The sequence below is a fragment of the Euprymna scolopes genome, chromosome 2 (assembly GCF_053919585.1).
Source record: "Euprymna scolopes isolate OS-2025 chromosome 2, ASM5391958v1, whole genome shotgun sequence".
Lineage (NCBI taxonomy): Eukaryota > Metazoa > Mollusca > Cephalopoda > Sepiida > Sepiolidae > Euprymna > Euprymna scolopes.
This window is the reverse complement of record NC_136483.1, coordinates 164,976,010-164,984,733: the sequence shown is the minus strand read 5'-3', so window position 1 is coordinate 164,984,733 and position 8,724 is coordinate 164,976,010.

The following is an 8,724-nucleotide window of genomic DNA, read 5'->3' as shown; positions in this document are numbered from 1 at the left end:
CCTTTAAATTAACTTTATTGGTAATCTATTTTAAAATTTTTGTATAGAATTATAAACTAAAAGTCACTTTTTTTATTTAATATTAAGAAAATTAATTAAAATTTAATTAACTCTGAACTCATAATTGTTTCAGTTACTTGGTTTACAAATCATATTTTTGTTCTAACAATAAAGAAAACAAGTGATATAAGTTACGCACTGATTTTTATTAGAGGCTCGTGACACCAACAATTATGGAACTTTTATTAATATTTTTCACTTTGATATAAAAAAGATTATACGGAAAATCGAAAAATTAAAAAAAAAAAGACTTATAAAGCAAAGTGTCTTCGTTGCATTTAATAATATTTGCTTGAATGAAAAAATACTGCCTAAATCTACCAATTTCAAATGACATGATCCAGCAGCTCAACGGGATAGTAAAGTATACAATTTAAGAATTGATTTAATAAAAAGGCAAATCAACAACGCCCAAGAATTAATTATCAAACATACAAATGAACTACATGAACTTTAAGAAGAACTGAAGGACCGCATTACTAGGTGTGTCAGAAACTTCGTGAAAAATATTGAATAATTGGACCCCCTGTCTTTCCAAGCTTATAACTACTCGAAAAATGTAATTCAAACCCTAATTTTTTTTTCAATTAAAGGGGCAAGGACCAAGGTTTAATTTTTAAAAAAACAAAAAATACAAACAACATTTTTTTTAAATGGTTTTAAACTTTGGACTTTACAGGTAAATTTCCAAAAAACTGTTCTTTTTTTTTTCGTTTTAAATTAGAATATATTACTTATTGATCTTTTATCTTCAATTTGTGATATATAAAACTTTAGCACATAAATTATTTACTTTTTAATAGATATTTCAAAGTGGAGGGGCGTGAATTAATTGTAACTTATATGGCACAGTCAAGATACATAAACCTGATTTCTCACTCCGACCTAACATATCCCAAAGTCCTACTCCCATCTATCATCTAACAAAAACATTAAACGAACTTATTTGCCCGTATATTCCTAACGAATATAGTGTTAAGTCCACACACGAACTAATACAAATACTAAAATTAATGCAACCAGAAAACAAAATAATTGCTTCTCTCGATGTAGAAAATTTATTTACAAATGTAGTAGAAACAATAGATATAATTATCAAGAACATTTATAATAATCCGTGACTCCTCCCATTTAAAATTAATAAAAGATTATTTAAAAAAATTACTATTAATCTGCACTACAAAAGTATCCTTCTATGACCCCAACGGTAACATATATACTCAAATAGACGTAGTGGCAATGAGATTAGTCCTTGGACCGACCCTAAGTGAATTATACATGACTGATTTAGAGAACAAAATATTTATAAACTAGCGGGGGTAGCCGGCGTTGTCCGGTTGTTTGGAGGTGTGTGTGTGTGTAAGGGAGGGGGTAAAGTAAAGAATAAGCGAAGTAATAACCATGTTTAAATATAAAAAATAAAAACGATATTAAACTTCTTTTAAAAAATCGGCAAAACAAAAACAAAACAAAAACAGCGAACAAACTTAAAACTTCTTTAAAAAGAAATCGGAAAAACAAAAAGCAAAAATAAGGGGAAAAATGATGGACGTGTTTGAAAAACGAAAACAAAAAAAAACACAGTGAAAAGCGAAAAAAAATGGCATAAATAACCCTTCGATTCGGTTAAGTCCATGGTGCGTTTAGCCCAGTAGAAAGCATAGAATGAAAAGGAACGTTAAAATTCCATTCCAGTTTTTTAAGCAACTACGAAGTAAAGAAAACCCAAACCGGTGTTCCTTCGTAGCTGTCCCTTATGAACAATCCTGCAACGGTTTTAAGTGGTGGCGGGGGAAGGAGGAATTTATTAGAGAGAAAAGAAAAGATTTTGCTACTTCCATTGATTTTAACCGATTTTGGCAGTGAACTCTCAGCAAAAAAATATAGGAATCTAAGATTATCGAGGTCATGGAGAGGTAATAGGCCTATAACACACCTCAGATATTGTGCTGCAGCTTGTGCATATTACATTTACATTAAATGTCTTGATTTTTAATCCTATTAAGGTCAAATCAGAAGGGAAAAATGAGTTCATTTTTTATATATATAGGGAGGGATAATGTAAAGCCCCCCCCCATATATGTACGCTACGTAGGCAACATTCTTATTTAAGCTAGAATAATGAAAAGATATACCAACTACAGTGCCTTTTTCAAAAAAAAAATCAATCCTTAGATTTACAGTAGAGTGGAATGATTATAATAATAATAATAATAATAATAATAATAATAATAATAATAATAATAATAATAATAATAATAATACAATTTCATTTCTTGATGTCCTTATTGACACGTCCAATAATATTTTTAATACCTCTGCATATAAAAAACAATGAGCATAAACTCCAGCTTCCTGAACTTTAAAAGTGAGTGCCCACAAAGGTACAAAATAGGCATAATAAAACATTTATTAAATCGCGCTAAAATGATATCATCCACAAAAAAAACATTAAACAAGTACTCATCAACAATCATTTTCCTAATTACATTGTTGATGAACAAATAAAACGAATGCTACAATCCCCTGAAAACCCTAATAATAATATAAGCAAACATCGCAATGCAAACTCAATATATTTTATCAAAATCAAATGACACCTAACTCCAGAATCGAAGAAAATTCAATTCAAAATATCATACGTAGATACTTGACGCCTTTTGACAGTAATTCTAAAATTAAACTTACTATTTACTCCAAGAAGTTTAGAATACAAAACCTTGTTGCTAGAAACAACTCTTCACTGGCTATAAAAACGTTGGAACAAACCAATGTAGTGTATGAATTCAAATGCTCTATGGGAGAATGTAACTTCGAAAACAATACATACATTGGGCATACAACGACAACGTTGTTCCGGCAAATAGCTATGCGTCTAAATAATACTAGTACTATATATAAATATTTGATAATCTTAGAAAGGTCCTCGTTGACAACGTAAAAATCATGCATGAAAATAATATTAAATTTTTTTTTTTAATTTGAAGCGTCATATATTAGAACCCTTCAATCTACTATAAATGATATTACATTCGAAAAAAAAATCAGTAACGTTCTAAAATGTCTTGCGTAATTCGTATTGGGCGGACTTTGTTAACGGTGTCCACAAACTTGCTGATTTCGAACAGTTATTTTATTTTTCTTCGAACAGTTATTTTATTTTTCTTTGAATTGTCATTTTATTTTTCTTTGACCTGTTACTTTATTTTTGTTTTAATTGTTATTTTATTTTTCTTTGAATTGTTATTTTATTTTTCTTCGAACAGTTATTCTATTTTTATTTGAAGAGTTATTTTACTTTTCTTGGACCTGTTATTTTCTTTTTCTTTGAATTGTTATTTTATTTTTCTTCGAGCAGTTATTTTATTTTTCTTTGAATTGTTATTTTACTTTTCTTTGAACAGTTATTCTATTTTTCTTGGAATAGTTATTTTATTTTTCTTTGACCTGTTATTTTATTTTTCTTGGAATTGTTATTTTACTTTTCTTCGAACAATTATTTTATTTTTCTTCGAATTGTTATTTTATTTTTCTTTGAATAGTTATTTTATTTTTTTGTAGTTGTTATTTTATTTTTCTTCGAACAGCTATTTTATTGTTCATACTTTTTATTTTATTTTTCTTCGAATGTTTTTTTATTTTTCTTTGAATTTTTATTTTATTTTTCTTCGAACAGTTATTTTATTTTTCTTTCAATTCTTATTTTTTATCTTGAATTGTTATTTTATTTTTCTACGAACATCTACGTAATTTTAAATTGTTATTTTATTTTTCTTTGAATTGCTATTTTATTTTTCTTCAAACAGCTATTTTATTTTGTTTTTTTTCTTTGAATTGTTATTTTTCTTGGAATTGTTATTTTATTTTTATTTGAATTGTTATTTTATTTTATTTTGAATTGTTATTTTATTTTTCTTCGAACAGTGATTTTCTTTTTCTTTGAATAGTTATTTTATTTTTCTTTGACCTGTTACTTTATTTTTATTTGAATTGTTATTTTATTTTTCTTCGAGCAGTTATTTTATTTTTCTTTGAATTGTTATTTTACTTTTCTTCGAACAGTTATTCTATTTTTCTTGGAATAGTTATTTTATTTTTCTTTGAATTGTTATTTTATTTTTCTTTGAATTGTTATTTTATTTTTCTTTGAATTGTTACTTTATTTTTCTTTGAATTGTTACTTTATTTTTCTTTGAATTGTTACTTTATTTTTCTTTGAATTGTTATTTTATTTCTCTTTGAATTGTTATTTTATTTTTCTTTGACCTGTTATTTTATTTTTCTTTGAATTGTTACTTTATTTTTCTTTGAATTGTTACTTTATTTTTCTTTGAATTGTTACTTTATTTTTCTTTGAATTGTTACTTTATTTTTCTTTGAATTGTTACTTTATTTTTCTTTGAATTGTTACTTTATTTTTCTTCGAATTATTGTTTTATGTTACTTTTAATTGGTGTTTTATTTTTCTTCGAATTGTTATTTTATTCTTTAAATGGTTATTTTAGTTTTCTTTGAATTGTTACTTTTTCTTTGAATTGTTATTTTATTCTTCTTTGAATTGTTATTTTACTTTTTATCGAACAGCTATTTTATTTCTCTTTGAATGATTATTTTTGGTTTTCGTTGAATTGTTGCTTTATGTTTTTAAATAGTTATTTTATTTATCTTTAAAATTCTTTGCATTGTTATTTTATTATTATTCGAACAGTTATTTTATTCTTCTTTGAACAGTTATTTTATTTTGCTTTGGACAGTTATTTTATTTTTCTTTGAACAGTTATTTTATTTTTCTTTGGACTGTTATTTTATTTTATCTGGATTTGTTGTTTTATTTTTCTTCGAACAGTTTTCTAATTTTGTTTAAATTGTCATTTTATTTTTTTTAATTGTTATTTTATTTTTCTCCAAACAGTTTTTTTTTTATTTTTCTTTAGATTGTTATTTTATTTTTCTTCGAACAGCTATTCTATTTTTCATTGAATTGTTATTTAATTTTCTCCGAATTGTTATTTTATTTTTCTTCGAACAGCTATTTTCTTTTTAAAATATTTGTAAAACAGGCAGAGGGGCGCAACGTTCCGTCGATGAGACAGAGACTGGCCCAAAAGACAGTCTATGACCAATTAGGTTAGCGCATCTCCTTTGAAACCATTTTATATCATGTTTGCATCTCTCCTTTTTTTACTTTTTACCGTATGTTTATTTTTTCGCTGGATTTTTTTTCAAACGACGATTTTAACTGGATTTATTTACAACATTATCCATTGACTGTTATTCTATTTTATTTCATCTTGCTCAACTCCACTTTTTATTACCGGTCCTGGATATGACCTTAAACTATATCCAGTGGTGAGGGCCTCAGCTTGCGGGATTTGGGGAGTGTGGAGCCATCCTTTAATTGACATGCTCCCAGGTCCACTCTGACCCGGAGTGGTAGTACCTGTTAGGGTCCCAACTATGGGTTGAATAGAAACCGACTTGAAAACAACAAATATATTCTATTAAAAAGGTTTTCTTCAAAATCTTTGGATTCGGCATTAAATAACCTGAAAAGGGTTGATATGCCGTTAAACAAAAACAACCAAATAACTTTTATCGCCCGTTTTATAATCTTTAGCAATCCGTATCCATCTATTTCGTCTGCTTATTGAATATGTCACTTACGTCATTTCCTCTATACATCGTCACCACTCGCCCTCATATTGTATTATCCTCCTTTTATTCCTTATAAATCCTAAGCCATTGATATTCATAGGTTCCGCACATGCTGGGGAAAAAGTTTTCTGGCAATTGTGCAGTATAGTTAACAAAAATAAATGGAGGCGTGAAAAAAAAAAAACAGATTTACAATAAATAACTTTTACCAAATGCAAGAAAAGTTAATCTTCAATCGATCTTCATAATTTTTCAGTTTAGAAATTTTTTAAATGTTTCGCATTTTAGATTTTGTACCGCGGCGTAGAATGCTTGTAAGCTAACTAAAATTCACATACTTTAGTTTAAACCCCCAGCTTGCCCATCTACACGCCCCTAAATACCAGATGATGTAATACCTCCTAATTATCCCCATAGCTAGATGTCGAATCGAAATGTTTGCTACCTAGCTCCCTAGCCCTTCTTCTGATGACAAGCATTAGGCTTCGAAATACCTAGATATAAAAAGCATGTCACACATCCCCTATCACTATATCTCCTTATTGCATCGACAAATACATCTATGTATATCAACATATGGTTTAGGCTTGTCTATAATTACTATTACATATATATATATATATATACATATATATATATATACATATATATATATATATATATATATATATATATATATTGTGTATATTTAGGCAGCATTTTCTCATTTAGACAAATATTATTGAATAGCACGGAATTATTCTGTTTTACAATTTTCCTTTTTATCTTCTCGAATCTCCGAATAGTCCTTTTTGTGTTCTTCTCGAAATTGTATATGTTGGATCCATAATCGCGAGCGCTTTCGAAAGAAGTACATCTATCATCCTCAGGCATATTGTAGAAATAAATGTAGAGATTGTTTTTTAATTTACTTATATATACATCTTTTCCTAGTCACGTGGTAATTTGTTACAAGTTAGGTGGGCGGACTTTCTTTTTTTACATGATAGAAGTACTTCTGTCGAAAGCGCTCGCGATTATGGATCCAACATATACAATTTCGAGAAGAACACAAAAAGGACTATTCGGAGATTGGAGAAGATAAAAAGGAAAATTGTAAAACAGAATAATTCCGTGCTATTCAATAATATATATATATATATATATATATATATATATATATATATATATATATATATATAAACGGCTATATACTTGTCTGTAGGTCTGTCTGTCTCCATATTTTAAAACTCTATCTCCTCCGAAACTAAAAGTCGCAGAGCGGCGTTGGGAGCCTCAAATGATTGAATTTTTTACGGGTTGTTCTTTCATGGATTTTTAGCTTTTAAGGGGTCAAAAATGGGTCAAAATTTAAAAAATCGTTAAACATTTAGTTTATCTTAAATTTTTAATCTGTTTATATGCTGGTCGAGTTGGTACAGTGTCAACGGCACCAGCTTTGAATGCTATCGGTTCGATTCTAGTTGATGGCAGATACATGCGTTTTTATTACTTTTGAAATAACGACTCTATAATAATATGTACGAAATCTGGAAAAATTAAAATATCATATTTAAGCGTATTTTACGCCCGGACAAAGCCGCACCCTCCGTTAGTGTATATATATATATATATATATATATATATATATATATATATATATATATATATATATAGATAGATAGATAGATAGATAGATAGATAGATAGATAGATAGATAGATATGAGCAAATAGTTAATAAAATATGTTAAGAAACACTTTGAAATGAGTTAAAAACATATTTAATCTGAAAAGGAAACACTAGATAAATGGATAGTCCTTAATCCGCGGAGTTTCGGAGAAATACTTGACTTCTCATCAGAGGGTAGGAAGATCTTACTTGAAAACAAAAAAAAAGTGAAGCAGGGGGAATATGATGAAGAAAAAGGTGATTACACATGAATGGATAGTCTGGTGGAAAATAAAAAATCCAGTGATCGTAAAATCTAAATGTAAATCTTAAAGAAAGTTAAAAGAATTTTTAAGAATATTTTCAAGTAAGATCTGTGACTTACTTGTTTCATCAAATACTTCTGCATGCAAAATCCGATCCCGCATTTTGCTAATTCCTACCCTCTGATGAGAAGGAAAGTATTTCTTCGAAATTCCACGGATTAAGGACTATCCATTTATCTAGTGTTTCTTTTTCAGATCAAATATGTTTTTAACTCATTTCAAAGTGTTTTTTTAACATATTTTATTAACTATTTGCTCATATTATAAGCTCTATTTCCTATTTGGTTTTATCGGGCTTTTACATCTGGTGAGATAATTTTATAAATATTAATTCTTTAATATTTATAATATACTTTAATTTTACCATCTTTGATCATTTTGGTAAATTTAAGTGTAATTTTATTATATACATATATATATATATATATATATATATATATATATATATATATATAGTAGAAATGGTAATTAATAAAAACCTGATGAAAGTGCTCAATACTGTTGTAGAGCAAATGTGCGTTTTATTTTTTATTACCGTTTTTTTCTGTTTAGTTACATTATTGTTTCAGCTACGCGACCGTTTTTTGGCCGTCATGTAGCCTCCTCAGACTTTACAGAAATGTTCGTACATTTCTGTAAAGTCTGAGGAGTCTACATGACGGCCAAAAACGGTCGCGTAGCTGAAAACAATAATGTAACTAAACAGAAAAACCGTAATAAAAAATAAAACATATATATATATATATATATATATAATGCACTTACTTTTTTATTTTTTATTGAAATTAAGCAGTCTCTTGATGTCATCTCAAGCTAACTTTATACACATACAGGCACACATACATATATATATATACATATATTATCACTCAAAAAGCGTATCAAATTATACCGTGTGTGTGTGTGTGTGTGTGTGTGTGTGTGTGTGTGTGTGTGTGTGTGTGTGTGTGTGTGTGTAGTATAATTCTGTATGCTTTCGTAAAGCATAGTATATATACCATATTTATTACGTATTATGTATACCTCGATATTCA